This window comes from Rhipicephalus sanguineus, chromosome 6 (assembly GCF_013339695.2).
Source record: "Rhipicephalus sanguineus isolate Rsan-2018 chromosome 6, BIME_Rsan_1.4, whole genome shotgun sequence".
NCBI lineage: Eukaryota > Metazoa > Arthropoda > Arachnida > Ixodida > Ixodidae > Rhipicephalus > Rhipicephalus sanguineus.
Genome location: NC_051181.1, coordinates 84,708,629 through 84,728,628, shown reverse-complemented (window position 1 = coordinate 84,728,628; position 20,000 = coordinate 84,708,629). Strand labels below are relative to the sequence as shown.

The 20,000-nt window shown below is 48.5% G+C and overlaps 1 pseudogene; it reads left to right on the top strand.

Annotated features, from left to right (window-relative positions):
- Positions 1-6,568: 6,568 nt before the first annotated feature.
- LOC119395965 (innexin inx2-like) lies at positions 6,569-8,354 on the top strand (annotated as a pseudogene).
- Positions 8,355-20,000: the final 11,646 nt, after the last annotated feature.

Sequence of the window (20,000 nt, the reverse complement as noted above, 5' to 3'; positions counted from 1 at the left end):
ACTCGCCACCCGCGCTTCTCCTTCTCTTCTTCCAAGTTCTTCTGCCGGCCACGCTAACAAAGGAACCATGGTGAGAATTGCCAAGGAGAACTTATTACCTGAAGGCATCATCACTCGCATACTATACCTGAAGGCATCAAGTCTGCCGGAACGAGACCCTCGCAATGAAGGAACGATAGAAGGGAATTTTGAGGGCTCGTTTGAGCGAGGGCTTCGAAGTGAGCGGTCCGCTCGTTAAAAAAATGACGTGCTGCGTGACCACTATTTTCCCACTACATACAGTGGGAACATACTGAAATTCGTCATAACATACTGCCGTACTGCACATAGAAAGAGAGATAACTGCGCAGCTCTTTTCTCTGATCGCAATGTGGTTGGCACATCATGCAGCTGCTTCCAGTTCACCCCGTGACGTCGCACAGTATATATCAAGGCGGCGAGAGTATAGTTACTGGCGCGAACACTCCCTCTTCGAACCCTAACCCTGTACTTCGTAGTCTCCTCGGTAGAAGGGGCAGTTTGCGCGTTTACGGACGATTTGCCACGGTGGCGCCACGGCGCGGTGAATACGCACAGCACCTCGTCAAATAGACGTGTCCTTCAAAACTGCAGGCGAGCTGCCGCCTACGGGTAGAATGACGACGTAGAAGACACCGCAGACGACTGCAAATGATCGCCATTGTAAAAAAAGAAAAAAAGAAAACTGAGTGAAAGAAATTGCGCAGATGACAGCACGCATGCGCGTACACATATGGCTCGCCGCTGCAGTGCTGCATTACGACGGCGGAGGCCGGCGGAATAGCACTTTGCTTGTGCCGGCTATGTTATTACACACGCTTCAAAGGACGCCTGCATGCAGGCCGGCTGGCGGCAGACACTGTCGGCTGCGCTTACGTCTCACTAGTTCCATGCACTGCAAGGAGAACGGAAAAGCACGTGCAGGTACAAGCGCGCTTAACTTTCGGAGGATAACAGCAGCCTGACTTCGTAATGCGCTGTTTAAGCGTGGCTATAGAATGTCGATGCACGCCTAAGCGTCACTTGTCTCTGTGCTTCAAGGGCGTCTGTCTTCGCGTTTCACGGTCGCGCTTCACCAGTCTAAGCGCTTTGTTAGTTATAATTAGGACCTTGAAGAAATTGTACTCAACGAAAAGTTGCATTGCCCCAGCGCTCCTAGACGGTTGGAGATGGCAATAACAAAAACAGTTTGATGAGATTACTGAGTGATGCACAGCCGGAGGCAAATTTCATTTTATAATAATAATATCTGGGGTTTAACGTCCCAAAACCCCGATATGATTATAAGAGACGCCGTAGTGGAGAGGGCTCCGGAAATTTCGACCACCTGGGGTTCCTTAACGTGCACCTAAATCTAAGTACACGGGCCTCAGACATTTCCGCCTCCATCGAAAATGCAGCCGCTGCGGCCGGGATTATTTCATTTTATCCAGACGCCCATTGACTGGATTGAGACGATTAAAGGCAGGTAACTATGCCTGAGGTCCCTTCACCACTATATTTGCTCAGGAGCAGTGACAAAAACATACATGTCCATTGCTTCCGCAGTTAACTTTTCTTGATTTCAGTGTATTCATCTTTTAAAGTTTGCAAGAGATATGATGTACAAGCTTTTCATTAGGTTAAACAGAAAGTGATGATTCTTTTTTTTTAACATAGTCAGCCGTCAACATAATCTACACGCATCAGCACAGGAGTCAAGGTTACTGCACGGTACTTTTGAAAAAATGTGGAGGTGTCATTTAGCTGGCACCATCTGGCTGAAACGCGAAGCCAAGGCGGTGGCTGCTGGCTAGCTGGGTGCGTGCAGGGTTCTATTGTCAACCCGTTGCTGTTGCGGCAAAGACGCGCACAGGCCACGCCCTCAGGGCTTAGCTTGGCACGGCACCACATGCAAAGCGCGGCGCGCCGTTTCTTCCGTCTATGCGGATATGCATTGCGTGCGAGCGTGCAGACAAACGCCCCAGACTGGGCTTCATGACTTACCTATGTCGTTGTACCGGTTATCCGTGTTACCAGACGTTCGCAGCGAAGTCTTGATCGCTACGCTTCTTGCAGCCAGGTTTGTTTGTGTGTTCTTACTGAAAAAAGATTTAGAGAGACAACATGTTCACAATTACGTCATGGGCGAACATTGGCAGCAGCAATGATGTGGCGCACACTTGTTTATTGCAGTGATAGCACATGTACTTGTTTTATTGAGCTCTACACCACCGTGTGTCGCCACCATTCAAACCGCTCACGTTTACGGACCGGTATTCCGCAAACCCAACATACTACATGGCCAGATTAAAAAAAAAAAAAATGGCAGGAAGTGGAAGATGGAAGTTTGCGATGAAAAAATCCGTAAGCAGGGGGTGGGTGCTGGAGCCGACGTTTCGACAAGTGGACTTGTCCTCTTCAAGCCTTGAAGAAGACAAGTCCAGTTGTCGAAACGTCGGCTCCAGCACCCACCCCCTGTTTACGGATTTTTTCATTGCATGGCTAGATTGTTTCACGTGACATCCAAACGGTATCAGGAAGCACGAAGGAAAAATAGGAGACTATGCTCCAAAACGGTTGCATTGACATTCGTCCTGATGTTCCTTGCATCTACGCTCACATGAAAGCCGATAAAAGAGTAAAGCTTCTTCTTGGGCAGGTTGGTTTACACGTATTTATTGAGGGCTAACTTGTCAAAAACAAGAAGCGTTCTCCCTCTTGATCGAGCGGCTCCTCACTTCTTCTTCCTCTCTTTCCTGGTCACAATCTCACGCTATCCGATCGCGTGCGGCGAAGGCGCCGTTGTCCGCTGGGAGGGCGCGCGTAGTTTAAAGACTGTTTCATGGCTTGCATCATTTATATAAGCCATTGTAGCGCGAAAGAACACCGGTAGAGGAGAGGACTGGACCGTGTTAACCAACATAGATCCGCTTCAATCTCTCGGTAGCGTGGTGGACATAAAGCTATCGCGGTCAAGAGAGAAGCCTGAATGAGTATGAGGATTAACAGGTCTCGTGGCGTCACACAGAATTTCACTCAAAGGGGCCATGACACGGTCACCCAACAAATTGCGGTTTTCAGCGAGAAATAGTAGCAGAGGGTCTATTGTACCTATACATAGTATGAAAAATGGACTGTAAAAGAATATTTCATTGCCAAATAAACCATAGAGGTCGCTGTCTATAAACCCCGCCCACCACCGGCGGCCGCCATTTTGCAGTGGTGTGAGTGACGTTATGTGCTGCACAGAGCGGAGCCGTCGTCGTCTACCAAAGTCTCGGCCACTGCGAATCGTTAAGTTTCAGTGCCAAGCTGGACTAAGCTGAAATAGCTCGACTGCACCTGCAACTGACCACGGAACAGAATCGTTCGCCGGTATAGAAACGCTCGCATAAGAAGCAGCTCGTTACATCACAGCTTGCGAGTGCGCCAGAGTTGCCTGACTCTCCGGCTGCTCACATGTTTATAAAAATATTCAATCGTCAATTAAGTGCTCGACCAAATGCACTAATATTTTTCGCGAGCTTATTCGTGAACGCACAATGATTAACCCGCATAAAGCAGATTATGATCGAGAATTGGGTGTCATGGCCCCTTTAATGGAGACGGTCGCCGTAAACCAAGCAGAATGTATCCCATATGACCGAGTTGTTGTCGCCCACTGCCGCTATCGCTATTGACGCTGGATAGCTGTTGCTATCTATCATTGATGAGGTGCAGCGATATTTGGGTTGAAATATTGGTGATTCTAGGCAGCTGCGTTGCCATTGTGACTGATGTTTCCTTACAGATATGATAGATATTCCTGCGCTGTTGTCGTCCGAAGAGCCTGCGCGCCTCGAGCAAAGTCCCACGAGAACAAGCAAACCGTCTATCGAAAACGGTGTCTGCGAACACGAGCAACATCCGTTCGAAGAAGAAAATGCGAGCGAGCTCGCGAGTGCGCACCCGTGGCGAGGAAAGGAGGAACTCGGGAAGCTGATTCCGCGTGTCGCTTAAGCAAATGCGGAGATTGATACCTCTGTCTCAAACCCTAGCTGACCACGAAGGTAACAGTGGCACATGGGCAGCAGAGCTTAGCAGTGGCTCGTGTACACCTATGGAGCGCCTATTACAGTGACCTGATCTCAATCCTCTATATTTGTTTTTCAGCGAGGCCGGGATGCCCAAAAGAAAAAAAAAGAAATAAAGAATCGGTTTGCAAACTATCCGAGTTTCGACTTCACGCGAACCTCTTTCGTTTCATTTGGATTTCTTTTGAATTAACAGTTTACTTTTTTTTTTTTCTTTTCATGAAACCTCGTTTTGTGGCTGTTGCGTTTGAAACATTACACTACCAAAAGATCCACAAAACGATATGTTGGGCGAGTTGGTTTTTATCTTTCATATTTACACAGAGACACAGAAAAGGCACACAAGACACACGGAGCGCGGACTGACAACTGTCAAAGATATGTGCTAAACTGCCAAATACCAAAAGATGTGCTAAGGTATTCGCTGCTAAGAGCTTGACAGTAAGCGATTTTTCGGTAGAAAAATAATGCGCTGATCAGTGAGTTGATATGGCAGTGGTAAACGCTGGAACATCGGCAGGTCTGGTGAAGTTATAACTTCGACTTCCATGGCACTGGAAAAATTCTGAACTCCACGTTTTTATCGAACCAAGTTTTTATGATTCCACTGCGAGACGTTTCTACCGATGCTTCAATTGTATTCCGCCTTGATGCGTAGAAAGCAAGCATACAGACAGGATGGTGTCGGCACTACATCCCTCTTGTGAACAAAGAACATCCAGTTTCGCAAGTTTATAAGCCACACCATGAGGTCCTGATAGCGTGGTAGCTTGGGCGAGTTGGTGATTCAATATCGAATGTGCTGTGTTCTCTCTTCTGTCCTCGTTTAATTTGCGTTATACAGTCATGTCGATATGTAGTCCTGGCGTTCGCATCTTAATACGTTTGAAGAACCCATATGCGGAGCAACATTGTTGGACCGTGGCTGTGATTTTTGAGTGCTTGATAAGGTAGAAAAGGACCATGCTAAAAGAACTGAAGGGGAAAGCAACATAATTTAATAATAACACCTTGTTTTAGTGTTCATCGATCGGTTGCGTGCATCATAGCGATAGATAACTTTTTTTTTTTCGTCGGCTGAAGACTGTCGCAAAGAAAGAACTTTAGAAATCCTGCCGACGAAAAAACTCCGAATTACGTGCCCAGAGGATTGCTCTATACATTTCCCGTCATTTTTTTTTTTTTTCGTCGTTGCCATTCGCTTATTTAGTGCGGCAGCGTATTCTTGGACGAGGAAATGAAAGAAGAACAGCTGTTGTGGCGCGAATGATTGTGCAACGTTAGACGCGCCGGAAACTGTTTTCAGAGCAGCGCGAGAGGGGTTTCATACACGACTTGGAAGATATACGACGGTGTTTACGAACTCGCAGCTACCGCACGTGACAACTTGCTTGATTCTGGCAATGGCACGGCGCAAGCACCCGCGACAAATCGTCATGGAAATTTGCCGTATCGTGTAAACATCTGAAACGCGTCCTCTGCGCTCCTTCTATTCAACTTGAATTGCCCGCATCGTGCGAGGCCACGATAAAAAGACGTGCCATGCAAAGTTTCTCTGAGACATGCCCCAAGGTTAACTTATCGGTCTAAGTTTAGATTGGACAGACCGCAAACAAGTCACGTCTTTAGAAAATGAGTTAAAGTAGGACTGACAATTAGGCGAGTTCGTATGAAACAGTGCCGCGGAATAAGACTAGAACACTGAATAACGGCGCTTGCATCTGTGTGTTGGCCGGTGTTCATGTCCTGAGTGAGAGGCTCCGTATCATAATGAATCTTGAATTACTCCCCCTGTTGTTCCTTGCAGAGCCGCAGCCACTTTCTAAAGCGTCTCATCTAATTTAATTCGTGTTTTTCGCCCTGAAAATCCTATACCAGCGTAAAGGACTTGCTCAGCATACACCATGTACGCTACATAGGAAGGTACGGACGGTTTTCTTGAGTTTGAAGCATGGCCGCCCCGGTTCGACGAAGATTCGGCTATGAAAAGGCCCGCGCAGCGAACGCCCGAAGGCCTGCTGCTGAAAGCCGTCCGTGGACATCCGTGAAAGAATGCGACAGGCGTCTTTTTGCCCATCTCGGTTCGCTAGCCCCGAAGAGGCCTCCCTACGCATCGAGGCCAATTACGCCTGAAAGGCGATGCCGCTGCACCAAGTCACGCCAATGGGCTGCGCGACACGAACCAACTGGACCGGACATGACGTCGCGTTTTTGGAGACCTCTGCCGCCGATGCCGTCGTCGAAACGCTACAACGTCGTCACAATTTTCTTTTTTTTTTTTTTTCCCGCCAGCGTTCCACGTGCTTGCCACAAGGGCACGTAGCTGCTACGTCAGCGCTGTGTCCGCGGCCCCCTCAACGGGATGGCGGATCTCCCTCGCCGCGCGCTGCTTGATTGTGCTTCAAAAAAGGGCGTCCCTCGCCATCTTTATGTGTTTCCCTTCCCCTCGATCCTTTCATTTCGTGCTGGCGAGGGGTTGGGTTTCGTGGCGCGCGGGGGTGCTGCGTTCTGTAACCGGTTTCCAAGCGGCGTCACTTGCCTCCGCACGAGCGGCAGCAGTAGATCGCCGTCGTCCCACCACCGCGTGCACGGGAGCCCGTCGCCCCGGCGATCGGCCGTGGTGTTCACTTGTCCGAATTGCGGCTCGTCATGGTCACGTGAGGGCTTCCGTTGGGCACCACGAGACAGCAGGCGCGGGACTTTTCTTCTCACAGACAGAGCCGCAGTACCCGCGCGCGCTCGCGCGCTTATCCCTGAGCTGTAAGCCGGCGTTGGAACACCAAGAGGCGGCACCATGTTTTACATGCTAGTAGCCCCGCTCCACCGAGCGGTCAAGATCAACCGCATCGTTCTCGACAACCAGATATTCCGCCTGCACTACAAGGCCACTTCACTGCTGCTGCTCATGTTCAGCATCCTCGTGACCAGCACGCAGTACTTCGGCGAGCCCATCGACTGCATTCAGCACGACTCGGTGCCGGCGAACGTCATCCGAACGTTCTGCTGGATCCACTCGACATTCAACATCCCCGAAGCCTTCAACGCGACCGTGGGCGTCGATGGGGTCCCGCACCCGGGCATTCAGAAGTACACCCCGGAAGAAGTTCGACGCTACTACGGATACTACCAGTGGGTCTGCATGGTGCTCTTCCTGCAGGCCGGCTGCTTCTACGTGCCGCGCTACCTGTGGAAGTGCTACGAGCAGGGTCTCATACGTAGCCTCGTCCAGGACCTCGACTGTCCCATCAAGGAGAACGCCGAGGTGTGCCAAAAGACCGAGGTCATCGCCCGCTACATGCGCAACCACTTGAACATGCACGGCCGCTACTTCGGCTGGTACGTGACCGCCGAGGTTCTCAACTTCGTCAACGTCCTCGGTCAGATCCTGCTGACGGACGCCTTCCTGGGCAACATGTTCACCACGTTCGGCACCGACGTGCTCAACCACCACAACGAGGACCCGGACGTTCGCAACGACCCCATGATCTGGGTGTTCCCGCGCATCACAAAGTGTTCCTTCCACCTGTACGGTTCGTCCGGAGACGTGCAGAAGCACGACGCCCTCTGCCTGCTGGCGCAGAACATCATCAACGAGAAGATCTACATCTTCCTCTGGTTCTGGTGGGTCCTCCTGGCCACGCTCACGGGCGTCGAGCTGGTGTACCGCCTGGCGAACCATCGTGTTGCCAAAAGTGCGCGAGGTGATCTTGCGGTACCGGGCGCGCATGGCCGACCGTCGCATGCTCGAGATGGTCACCAAGCGCGTCTCCACCTCCGACTGGTTCGTCCTGGACCTTCTGTGCAAGAACATGAACCCGGTGCACTATCGCACCTTCATCAACGAGCTCGCCAAGTCACTTGAGGACGAGTACGGCAAGAGGCTGCTTGGCCGGAGTCGACACGTCCAACACGAGCACCGTCTGATTTCAACTTGCCATGGGAGCCCCCCGCGGCTTGCTGGAAAAGATAAGATGACCTTGTCCGCGTATAGTTGCTGGCAGAACTGTTTCTAATCAAAGCGTGGTCCGTGAATCTCGACAACTACTTCGTGCGCGCGATTATGATGTGCGTGCCAGATGCCAAAAGCTATGTCTGTTTCGTGCGTTATAAGCCGGCGGTTTGTTTAGGATTCTATTTTCTTGAAGTAATTAGCGCCGGTATTGTTTTCTTTCTCGATTAACAGTGCAGCTTGGAGCGTTACACGCTTATTGAACAGCGGCCTTCGTTGCTAGAGTGCAATCAACATTTTATTTTTGTACGCGCTTTAGCAGCATCGTTTTTCAGTCAGGGTAAGACCATTTCATCTTTTCCTTCAGGACGCACTGATGCTCCGCATCTCGAAATGCTACGCGCTGCCACTCTGACTATAGGTTTAGTTACAAATTTACGGATGCCATAGGAACAGAGGCGTGACTGGCTTCTTTGCTATTATCTCAATACAGGACGTTTGTGCAAAGGAGAGAGTGCATGTGCTTGATATCTGTGAGGGTGATGATTTTTATTTAAACGTTTGTTCCTGTAACGGCTGACAAGGTTTTTTTTTCTTTTTTCTACTGTTGACAATCTGGGAGATGCGATATTTGTTGCAGGCGTCGGTTAAAAGCAGGGTTTCTTTTTTCACGGTAAATTTCGTATAGATAAAAGAAAAGAACATTATTTTTCGAACTGCCAATGTACAAGTGCATGCGACCCGAGTGCCGTATTTTCTTCGTTTTGACTCGCAGTGTCTTGTGTGTGCGTGTGTTTTCTGGTGTGTGTCATCGTGAATGGACATCATCGAACAAAGTGCTTTGCGGACTTACTTTTTTTTCTTCTTGAAGCATTTTTTGTTTTAAACGTGTCACCATTCATCGCACAAGTGACGAGAAAATATACAGAGTAAACTGATAAAGAAAAAAAAAAAGTCTCCTGTTGTTACTTCGGTTGAGCATATCGAACGGTAGCGGTCACCGTTTGGACTATCTGACCGGATGGATGAATGTGAGGCTGAATTATGATTAATTGTGAAATGTAAGAAAAGAGAGTTACTTCTTGACACACGCATTTGAAAACACGCTTATTTGAACACAGCGTGACGCACCGTTGTGAAATTCGATCGCAGTCTGTCATGAACAGTCATAATGCCATTATCAGCAGCACAATTTTCTCGCGCATGCCTGCCAAAGCTGCGCAAATGCGTGTGGCGTCCTTCTGAATGCGAGGCACGCGCCACCTGGCTGCTTTCCCGAAGGTCACGTGAAGACAAAACAGAAACAAAATGAAACGAGCGTTTCCTGAAGGGCCATCTCACCTGTCGTTTCACTCGAAAAGAATGCACGCGGGGGCGGGTCAGTGACGCCATTACTCGCAAGGGAAGGTCGCGCGCGAAGCTACCTAAGAGACCCTTCAAGCATAGTACATGTAGAGAAATAGTGTTTCACATGTCTTAGTCGCGCCGAGTCAACCCTACTGTATAGAACAAGTGTAGAAGCTTGGGCCTGTTGGTTCTGGTTCATGAGGGCGTATAACATAGCGCGCGCACACAGGAAAAAAAAAAAAAGCGAGGGGGGGGGGGGGACAGAGTAGAAAAAATTGGAAGTCAGCGCTCTTTTTCTATTATGTCCCCTTTGGACACGATCGGCCTGCACTCCTGCAGGGTTGTTAAAAGTAAGGGGCGCTCCTTTGTTATTGTGTGCTGAGTGCAATTAAGTTGGGTATGCAGCACACTACATATAGTCCTTCAAGCGCTATAGCCCTGAAAGAAAGATACTAATTGACAATTCGAAGCAGAGGGTTCCTCCACGGATGCTGTGAAGAGATAGTGTTTCCGGAAGGTGCGCGGATGATTCGCAACGAAGCGGCTGCTATTCTTTTACGTTTCCTCCGAGAGACCGCTCTAAGTGATGTATGGCTAGATGTACTGCATGTCAAGGGTCGCTCAGGTGGAGCAATCGCTGACCAGATCTGCCGGGTTAACCCTGCCTGTGGCGACACCACCACCAGTGTATACGTCGCTCATGTTGCGCCAGCGTGCCGTACGACATGAATGTGCGAGACAAAAAAATTTCAGTTGGCAGTCAGCGCCTGTCCTTGTATCACTTTCCTTCGTCCTATCTTTGCGCTGTTTTTCAAGTTGTAAGATGCCAGCCTCGTGTGTGAAATATATTCGCGGGAGTATAAAAGCGCGAAGTTACTGGGGAGCCTGTGCAGTAAAGGCCCGTTCACACATGCCACTATAGCACCGGTCGCGCGAGAATTTGCGACTGGCGACCAAAAAGCGACTAAATGCGACCGATGTTCAAACCTGCGTAAGACTATACGCGTCCCCGCACAGAATTCACGTCTGCTCGCGTATGGCTCGCATTGCCATTGCCCCGTCAAATAAGCCGACGTCCTGTTCCTGCGCATGTGATTGGTTCAGAGGCTTGCGACCGCAGTCGCGCGGCTGGAAAATTGAGCAGTGCGCGACTGAGCCAAAGTAGTCGCTTTGCGACAAAAGCGGCCATTTGCGACTAAATTTGTCGCGCGACCGGTGCTAGTCGCACATGTGAACGAGCCTTAACTTTAGAGAAGCGTTCTTTCAGCGGCGCCGGAAGTCCAGTGGGTGTCAGTCGGAACTGTGATTCAAGGGCTGCTCAGACGGCAGATTGGTGCTGCCTAAAGCTCTGAAACGTAACCTTTGGTTTAGACCTTTTGACCTCCAGAGAGAGAGAAATAACTTTCATTTTGGCAGTGGCCGACAGAGCGATCGAAGGGGGGGGGGGGGAGGCAACCTCGTCTAGATGGCGGCCAGGAGCCCTTAGGCTTCGGCGGCATCCTCGGCCGGCTGGACAGTCACGAGTTGGTCCTCACGGGTATAGGCCTCACGGGTGGGCAGGCCCAGATAATCTGAGGCGACCTCTAGAACTAAATTTTCTAGGACGTTTTGGTTTATACGTCTTATCGGGTGGTTCTTTCGGCTGCAGGTCGAAGCTTAAGTTTCCTTTCTTTTCGTAAGGATAGATAGATATAATCGTGCCTGACAGATGCACTTGGCTTCAAGCCAACACGGTGCTAGCCTTTAGCGAAAAACAAACGGGCTAACAAACAAAATAAATAAACAAACGTACGTGCCGGAGGCAACGGTATTGCGACCGCATTAGCACTATCAGGATTGCGTACACTTCGGGATTGTCTGGCACCGCAAAGCACAATAAAACACCTGAGAAAATACATATCGGGCAATGCATGTGATCGGTCCACCTTTAGTAAAGCGGTCCGCCTACTCGGCGCTGTGCTTCATTACATCGTCTTCAAGATCGACCCCCACGGCTCGCGATTAAACAGTGCCCGAGTTGGTGTTCGTATAAACATATAAAAATGCAATACGGAGAGAAAATGAATTATTGCTTTTACAGCGAAGTTGTGAAGCTTTTCCTCATACCGTGTGGCGACACCAGAAAACCATCGACATCACGAACCGGCACTCCGTCTCTTCGTCCTCTTCTTCGTCTTCTACTTCTCTTCCAGAACACGTGCGCAGATTTGTCCGGCGTGAGATGCAATAACTCTGATGGAAAGAGAGAAAAAAAGCTTAGATAGACAGGGAAAGCAATAAACACACAGAGAAAGAAACAGACACAAAAAAGAGATAGCAGAAAGAGAGAGCAAGCGTAGCTATGTATAGTATAGTATAGTATAGTATAGTATAGAGGGTTTCACTGTTTACTAACACAGGCCCTGGACCGCTTCCGGTTTCCTGCGCTGGCGTAGGCTAGCAGGATTGGCGGGGAACAAAAGCCTTGGCGAGTAGCCCGTATAGTTTCAACACTTTTCTTCCTGTGTCTAGCAAAATATTTGAATTAAATATTCTTCTAAGCTACACGCAACACTAAAATAATTAGTCTATAACTATAAGCGCCTTTCTTTTATGTGAAACTGGAAAACGAGTATTCCCTTACTCTGACAAATCTTTAAAAAACGCTTTACGCTTCGGTGTTGCAGAATAATTAATGAGGTGACCGGAAGTTTCTTGGGGTACACCACGTGCTCCTGCTATCGCAATCTTGAAACCGCCTATACTACACTATACTATACTATACTATACTATACTATACTATACTATACTATACTATACTATACTATACTATACTATACTATACTATACTATACTATACTATACTATACTATTATAGTGCAGTAATAGTATAGTTACTATAGTATAGTATAGTATAGTATAGTTAGGGTGGGGAAGATAAGTGAGGAGGAGGAAAAGGAGAAGGGCAACGCCACCAGCTGCGCTGCTTCCTTAGTCTTCGCACCACAGCGCGTAGCTGGCCCAGTTTGACTACAGACATAACTAATTAGCGCAAGAAAAAACGGACACGGTGAGGACAACCGACAGGACTCGGCGCCGAGTCCTGTCTGTTGCCTTCACCTTGTCCGTATAGTCAATACGTCTGTATAGTCAATACGCACCAACTAGCCCACCTCGCTTCTTTAATACTGGCCCAGTTTTTTTTTTTCTTTGAGCTCATCTTCGGCGCTGTTACATTTTTATCCACCAACTAGAACACCAGTTCCCGCTGTTGCCACACCACTCAGCTGGCATGCGAGAAACTAACGGACAGAAAACTGCAGGGAGGAGGTAGGCAAACAACCTCTTTTTTGAAAAGCCTACCTAAATGATAAATGTTGCTTTAATAACAACATTTCAGGTGGTGTCACTGAGCGACAATGTAGGAAGCCGCTAAGGAAAAGCGCGCTTGACACACGCGCGCGCGTGCGCATGCACACACGCACACGCGCACGCACACAAGCACAAGGCACGTATGGTCAGGTTTTCAAAATTAGATAACGAGAAATCGACCTGGACTACAAAGGAACACAGATGCACAGGACAGGCGCTACTCGGTGCGCATCTGTGTTCTTTCGTATAGTCCCGGTCGATTTCGCGTTATCCAATTTTGAACATTATGAACCGACTGTATAGCCCAGCAACGTATTCTGTCAAGCTATGGTCAAATTGTTCGCACGTTACTTCAGCTGGATGACGGCGAGGATATTCAGTGAGGATCCAATCTCAATATTCCTCAGACCCTTCTATAAACAGAAAACACGCTTCGAACACGTGAAGTCGATCACCGTGGTCCTGAAAGGTTCGCGCGCACAATAAATTTACTTATTAACTTTGCAGTGCGGACGAACGTCAGAAGCAGACAAAATTGTTTAGTTGGTACCTGCCTCCATGCAGAATATACCTGAGGCCTCTCTAAGAAAACGGCATGCAGGTGGCATATATCTCATGAATAATTAAATTTTTTGAAGTGAAATGATGAAATAATTTTAAGCATTGGACCCTAAGACGAACATAGGAGTGGTTGTCAGCGCCACTTGTTTCTATGTTTTAGTGTACTTATGCATTAGCATACCCTCAAGTCGATTACGGCATCATAGTGGGGCGGGGTCACAAGCAAAAACGGGTAAATTCCCCGAAAAGGGAGCTAATAAAGGGGTACAATACATATATATAAAAAAACTAACGGCACCTTAAAATAACAAATTTTTAATTATTACTCTGGAAATGTTAGCCTGGTTCATCGTCTGGCTTGCTACTCCAGGTGTCGGGTGTTGACTAAGGTGTATACAATGATCACGTCACATACAAATAACCCGTGCAGTCACGCACACACATAAACACAAAAGAGTCATTCATAGTTTCACTGAGCTGCGTAGTCCTCAAAAACACCGACGGTGCTTTTGTACTGCGTATCGCACAGCCGCTGCACTGGCCGAGGAGGGGCCGCAGCTCCAAGTTCAAGCCACGTTGCAAGTGTGGTGATGCTTTCATAATCTTTCACTCTGCGTCATAGCAGGAGTAATCACACAGAACGCTCGAGGATGAAGGTTTAACAATGTGAAGAAAAATGTTGCTAATTATACAGTACTCGCTACGACGCTCTTGAATTAACTGGTGATCATAAATGGTGACCGTCGAAGCAGGAAGGCGATTCCACTCGTTCGAAATGCGTTGTACAAGCGAATGCAAGAAAGCGTTAGATCTGCATGACGGAATGCCGACCTTATGAATATGATATAGTGCGCAGGCCCCATGTGCGCCTCACTGTGTGTGTGTGTGTGTGTGTGTGTGTGTTCTAGACTTACTTATGCTGCACGACTGTTTTGATGTAGCGTAGAAAGGCAATGCCGCGCAAGCGTTATATATATGAAGACGTGCGGCTCGGGTTTGAGTTTCCGCTTTAGTATCACCAGTAGCCGTGACCTAGATGTTAAGAGGCGATGCAAAAACCGTGGAGTAGATGCAGATATGATGAAGCAACCAAGCCCGAACGGAGTGAAAAGTGAAACAGTAGAAGCTTCGGCCCTGACACAGCTGAGACGCTTGCAACCGTCTACATAAGAGCGCCGACGACTCACTCGCTGCATGTGAAGGCAGCTGAACATACAAGGATGCTATGCATTTACTTCGCTCTGCGACGCGTGAACAGCTTGGGCAACGGCTTGCAAACGGAGCCATGTGAACACGAAGAGCGAATTGGGAGACGCCAAGGTCGCCGCTTTACCCGGTGTGCAAAGTATACGGGAGGATAAAGGCCACTTAATCTGCACTTGCAGGCTATTTGCGCGGGACATTCATCGAGCCGTGGCATCTCTTGAGATAAGACACGTCTTGGCTCATGGGCTGTAACTGTTGTCTATGCATTTCGCTCAACGAAGCCGTCTTCAATGGGATACTTTAGTTTGTTGAGTGTTGTGTTAGGTTCTTAAGTATCTAGTTGCGCAGTGTGCATCCCACATTAATTTTTCCTAATACCTATCTGAAGTAGCATATGCTAGGCGTGCGACCAGGCGAACCGTTTCCATTTTAACAGCGAAGTAGTTGTAGCTCGCCGTAGTTTGTGTGGTGTTGCGAAAAACTCCATAGGCGTGTATGCACCATAGGAATTGGACAAGCACCACTAACGAGTACAGCAGGTGCGAGCGTTAAACGAAAACTCTGCTCGGAGGCGTGGAGCACGGGATATACGCGAAAGAGAGAGAGAGAGAAAAAAAAGGAGAGACAGAAAGAATACGATAGAAAGAAAGAGAAAAACAGAGAGAAATAAAGGGAATACAGATATAAAAAGACAAAGAAAGAGAGAGAGAGAGAAAGGGAAGAAAGGAAGAAAAACTAACGACAACCAAGGAAAGCCACCCCAGCTGCGCTCTTCCTTCAGGCTTGACACCGCTAGCGGGAAGCTCTCGTGATGTTTGTTTATTAAATGGTTTCTCTAGTCTTTATTTCTCAACATGATCACAAACCGCTCAAGGCATCATGTTGCGTTCTCTGGCGCTGTTTGTAAGCCATGACTGAAAAACTAGCCGAAGAGTAGTTCCGGCCAAATTTAGCTCAAAGAGCGCTCACAGCTGTTTCAAAAAAGCAGGAGTCTTCAGAAACGGGCCTCTATATCTTTGCAAGCGCGCAACGGACAAGACATACTCTTTTATCTGTCGATGCTCGTACACAAACAAAGCGAGGCTGCCTCCCATTCTCGCCCTTATTGCTTCTAGATGTAGAAACAAGTGGAATGCCCTGTTACTTCGCGAAACTTTAATAAACCCGCCATATAGTTGCGCTGTTATGGCTTTCCTCTCATACGTCGCAGCCAATAAAGGACCACAGCAAACTGTGTGGTAGGGGCCAGTTGGCACATCTATATAGAACGCAATTCGAGTGGCAATTGTCGTTTTTCGCGTGTATTTCAGTTCTCGACCTTAGGGTGCTACGGTGAATAAGCCTTATCAGAAACCTCCTGGTTTATGTTCAAGACCTCTTACATTCGGCTTGCTTGCACGAACCATACCTTCGCGTCTTAGCCACGCTAAGCGTACTATGGGTACTTGCGTACACCCGGGCCTCCTTGCCTCGTCCAATCTAAAAGTGCCAGTTAAATACGGACAAAGTGGCCGCCAGCTTTAGATAAGAGAAAGCAAGTTTTCTGCTTAGTTTTTCAACAAACCTCGCTCAGCGCACTCAACGAGCAAAAGTAAGACATGCCTGTTTTAGATCGCAAATATAATTTCGGAAAAGGAATCCCCGGTGATAGGACAGAGCTGCACTGTACACATGAAGCATGGCTTCATTCGACAAACTGTTGTAAATGTAGTCCCTGCCTCTCTGTCTATACTCCGTCCTGTCGCCTTCAGGTAGCTCAGTTGTGATTTCGTGGCCTTGTGCGCGAACGAATCCGTGGACCAAGGTCCCAGGATCTCCGTCTGGGACCTTGGCCCACGCTTTCGTTCATGAACATCTGTGAACTACCAGCGCGAGTTCGTGTTGTGTGTGTTCTCACTACCTGCGAATTTCTTCTTTTTCTCACTCTCGTCCTTTCTTCTCTATCTTATCTATTATTACCCCTTTCCTTCACCCCGCGTGTAGGGTAGCCAACCGAGCCAAAGCTTGTTTGACCTCTCTGCCTTTCTCCTTCATTTCTCTCTCTCTCTCTGTCCTGTCACTGGGGCTTATGTCGTACATAAGATATGTCTTACAGCGAACACCAACTCGCTTAACAATAAGTTATCTTGCAGTTCGGCGACTGAACCAGGACATACTTCCGCAAGTCGTGGCTTTGTTACTTATTAAACGGAACCGCCTCTATAAACTGAACCACCCTGCCCATAACCGTTCCTGTAAACATTTCACGCCGTTTCGCATAAACACACGATAAGTTCGGTACGCGAGCAGCGGAACGCACGCACCGCTGCCGTCGAGCCCGTGCCTAGCTGGTCCCCGTATTAATAAAGAACACACACACACACAGCCTCTGGGCCGGCCGTCTTCATGCCTGAGTGACTTCGCCGGGGCTCTCCCCTCGTTTCGATCTGGGTCAGGAGCCGATTGCCACGCCGAGCTCTCTCTCTCTCTCTTCTGTAGCGCATCTCTTTACCTCCTCTACCACCACGTGTACATACATCGACGGTGGCAAAATACACGACACGACCACCACCACCAACCCCACGGCGGCCCCACGTGGAAAAGGCGACCATTTGTAGGCTCCAGCCGAGCGCGTCTTCACATTTTTTTTTTTCTTTCGTGTCGCACACGTCGCACTTGTTTGCATGCATATGCTTTCGGTGCCAGCTAGGAAGCCGCGAGAGCGTCGACTCGTTCGGCGTCGTGGGAGGCTTTTAAGCGCTCGGAACGCCTTCACACGTTCCGCGTATCTGCAGCCGCCGCGAAGCCCCCCTCAGCGGAGGGATTAGCGTGCCGGAGGAATCGTCGTGACGCCGTTATCTCGCGGGATATCTTAATCGTCACGCAGCAGCGTCGCAGCTTAAAATGCTCCTCTTATTAAGGCGAAAGACTTAGATGCCTCATCAAACTCGAAAATTGACCGGCGTCCCGCGTCGGCGGCGTCAAGCGAGTGATGCAAAGAAATCATCATCACGTGATGACGTCACAGATCGCCAAAATTTGTGACATTCACATGAAATCATGGCTTGGTCAAAGGTGGGCCGATCCCGGGGGCAGTGCAAAACAAGGCGAGCTGCAGAAAGCTTACAATGCCTCCGATCCTTGAGGCATTGCAAAACCACGTTAGTTGCGGAAAAGCTTTCGGACGGGGGGCGCGGGAGGTTCAATACATCGACTTAGAAGAAAAAGAAGAAGTCGACTGAGGCGGATGCATAAGCGACCCTGTGAGTGTTTATTAAACAACACGTTTCATTAATATGAAGCGTGTTCGTTAATATGAAACGTGCGCAGAACATAGAGGACACAACGCTTAAGTTGAAGAACCTTATCGTCGCTGTTGTTGTAATCGTTATCCTCATAATGATAATCATAGTGATCGTATCAATCACCATCACTGCGACAGCTACTCGCACTGTATACCTCTCATGGCCGCCTTATTCTGAAATGTAAAAACACCACCCAAGCACTCCGTACAGACGCTTAACCAGCGAAGCTAAAATGTGCGGCCCCGGTGTTTACCAGTGCCTTAATCCCGACGGTCCATCAAAAGTCTTTGCCATGTTTGGTTACGTCCGTCCAGAAATCTTAATTGTTGTTTGCTGCCCGTGTGTTCCCTCCTCCATCTGAAGTAATGGTATGTGCCCAATTTCTGCGGCCTATACGTTTTTTGCCCGCGGACGAGTTCATTTCTAGTGGACCGGTGGTGAGTGGTGGAGCTCGCCTAATCTCAGTGGCACATACACAGAGTTTTTGCGCACGTAGGACGGACGAATTTTTGGTTTCGCCAGCCATATACAGCTTCGAGGAGGAAAAAAAGAAAGAGATAGAAAAAGAATAATTAAGTAACAGCGGCCTTTATTTTCAAATCGTTGACAAAGGAATTGGTACCACAGAAGGTGAAGACTGCAGCCGCCGCAATCTCGTGGGGGGGGGGGGGGGGGGCGCCGCAGTCGGCTGCAGTGCACAGTGATGGCGTTGCGTGAGTCTCGTCCCAGACGTGCATGCACGCATGCCCAGCCGTTCCATCTCGCCGTTGCATATAGACACGTGTGCGTGGCGGCTTTGATCGCGGCGGCGCATACCAACAGCTGCCGAGGACCGTAAATTAGCCTGGAGCGGCGTACGTCTCCGTCATTGGATAAGAAGAAGAACCGCACCCACAACCCTGTCTCGGTGTTCTCTCCTCGGGCTGGTTGGAAACGTTCTTTTTTTTTTTTTTACAGCTCCCCGAGACGCACTAGCAAGATGCGGCCACCTGTGCTTTCAGCCTTGCCTGCGAGCTGCTGCTGCAAACGAACGAACGTGCCAGATATATGAGTGGACATCTGCACTAAGCAGCCTGTGTATCAAAGTGAAATTTGTCTGCATGCATATGTAATATACAAGAGAGAAAGAATAAACTTACTTTCAAGAACCTCGTGCTCCGTGTTCCCAGAAGCACGAGGAAACCACACAGTCTTATATTCTCGTCAAAAGTTTTGCGCACTCGACGATCAAGCTGTTGTAACCGCTTGCGCAATTATGTAGCCATGTCGCACAATTGGTCCCGCTACTAGCCAGCTAGGTTATGGGACCAAACAACCGTTTGCGAAGTTTCACGTTACGTCGATTTAAAAGTTAGTATAAAAAGATTGCTCTCAGGCAGCAGGCCACATGAAGTGTACAAGTTGAATTTGCGTTTCGTTAGCCGAAACGTGCGGATCGAGTTCTTGTTTGCTTTACATTTGCTCGAACGGTGGAAAAAAAAAACTGCGCGCAACACGTTTCGCAATATGCATTCTATCCCCTGTGTCACCTAAAAACGTTGGTGTATGACATTGCTTATATAGATGGATAGATATTTGCAATATAGTCATTGTCTTGCATGCCTGAACTTCTGTACACTTTTCACTGTACAATTATTAGCAATGTTTTCTTATTATTGTATCATTCTGAGCCGCCTATAAACCACGAAACAGCTTTTGATACTGCTTTCCTGCCTCTTCCTTCTCCTCCTTTATACTCCTCTTAAGCAAGGCCTGTTGTAGGCCTGTAAGGTACTTTGAATGAACGAATAAATAAATAAATAAATAAATAAGTAAATAAATAAATAAATAAATAAATAAATAAATAAATAAATAAATAAATAAATAAATAAATAAATAAATAAATAAATAAATAAATAAATGTATTCGTCCTGCCCCGCCACCCTCCGAAAGCTATGCGCACCTAGCGTGGCTTTGCACTGCCTCCAGGATCGGAGGCACCTTTGACCAAGCTACGGTGCCATGCGATGACGGTATTATGCGACGTTCCGTCAAAGTTTGAGCGATCTGTGACGTCATCACGTGATGATGATTTTCTGAATCACTCGTGCTGTGCCCGACGCCGCTGACGCGGGACGCCGACCTCCTCTAAGCCAGTGCAACCAGTCTTCGCACTGGTGCCCTCTTTTTGGGCGTAATAAAGGGTACACCACCACCGACGCCCACGGTCAATTCGTGCGCTTGATCAGG